Source organism: Myotis davidii, unplaced genomic scaffold (genome assembly GCF_000327345.1).
Source record: "Myotis davidii unplaced genomic scaffold, ASM32734v1 scaffold653, whole genome shotgun sequence".
Taxonomy (NCBI): domain Eukaryota; kingdom Metazoa; phylum Chordata; class Mammalia; order Chiroptera; family Vespertilionidae; genus Myotis; species Myotis davidii.
Genome location: NW_006285129.1, coordinates 1,000,904 through 1,002,409, shown reverse-complemented (window position 1 = coordinate 1,002,409; position 1,506 = coordinate 1,000,904).

Here is a 1,506-nt window from a genome sequence, read left to right as displayed (position 1 = left end):
ACTCGTACTCCGTGAGCCCCCCTTGCCCTGTGTTGTGGGGGTTCCTCTCCCCCCCGTCCCGCACAGCCTTCCCCCGCCCCCACACGTAGGTTCGACTACAAAACTGCCCTCCGGTGGCAGCTGCACCCCGGGTTCCTTCTCCCCCTTGTCCAGCCAAGCCTGGGGTACTTCTCAGCTTTTTGGCTTCCTCTTCTGTTTAGCTCCTCCCTCTGTCCCGGGGATCCCCCCTCCCCCCGTATCCCTGCTGCCTTTCCCGAATTATGTTGTCTCTCAAGCCGTGAACCCCTTTCGCATCGGACGCTCCTTACAGTGTCCCTCCTGTTCGTCCTCCTCGCCTGTGCTCCTGCCCCAAACCTTGCCCAGGGCCGCCGCCTGCCTCCCTTTTCCACAAAGTCTCTGTGCAGCCCCCGCCCGGGTCCCAGTCCCTGAGCTGAGGGCTGCGGCCCCCCTTCCCTTCCGCGCCTCTTCGGGTTCCATTACCGCCCCGCCCACCGGGGCCCCGCTCCTGGCGCCCGGGGGCTGCCCGTGTCCCTGGTCCGCCAGGGTCCCATCGTCCTTCCCGAACTGCCCTTAGTTAGACTTTAACCGTGACCCGCACCCTCCTCTGTGGTTCGCGATTCCGGTAACTTCCTTGCGCTCCCCTTACCCGCCCCCCCCCCGCAATCCTCCAGCCTTTGGGGGTCTCTTCCTGCCCCTCCTCCGGTTCAGAATTTCCAACGTGGACTCCTGCTCCCTGGAGCGGCGGGGTTTTGCGGACCGGGTGACACCTGGTTCTGTTTCCTGTGGTCTCTGTGTGCTCTCTGTCGTCCTCCGTTATCGCCACAGACCACTTATTCCAGGACCAGCCAGACCTTGAACTAAGAAGGAATGTGTTGCGGGGCGGGGGCGCCCCGGCTGTCCCCGGGCTTTTCCGGCCGGGAGGGTGTTGGTGGAGGATGGAGCAGTTTGGACAGGTCCCTGTCAGATTACACTTTGTTGACTCCTCAGGCCTCTGAATGACGTTGTGAGAAAAAAATTTAAAAAAAAAAATTATATAATTTTAGGCTTATCTTAAAGGGATCCAAGTGTAGACTGTGCTCCCACCCCTGCCCAGATCCCAAAGGCATCCTTGTACTGTCTGGTTGACTGGAGGCGTTCTGGTTGGTTCCGTAAGCGCTTAGGGCTGGGGGGTAACTGGGAAAAGGAGCCCAGGAACCATGGGAAGAGCTTGTGCCTTCAGCACCAGGACTTCTGGGTTCATGTGACCTCCTACTTGGCCTCTAGAGTGGCATTTTGGGGAAAGGGGCCCACTCTCCAGGCATCAGTGCAGTGATCGGCTAATGGCAGGATATGGGTTGGCGGGGGATAGACTCAGTTTATTTTTTTTTATAAAGCATTCTGGGTTTCTCCGACCAAAGTTATTAGTAGTGGTTTAGTTGTCTGGAGAATTTTCCTTTGGTCTAGTCTACATCCACTGGAGTAAATCTGTTTGGAGGACAAGCCCCGGGCCTGCTGCTTTCGTCTACC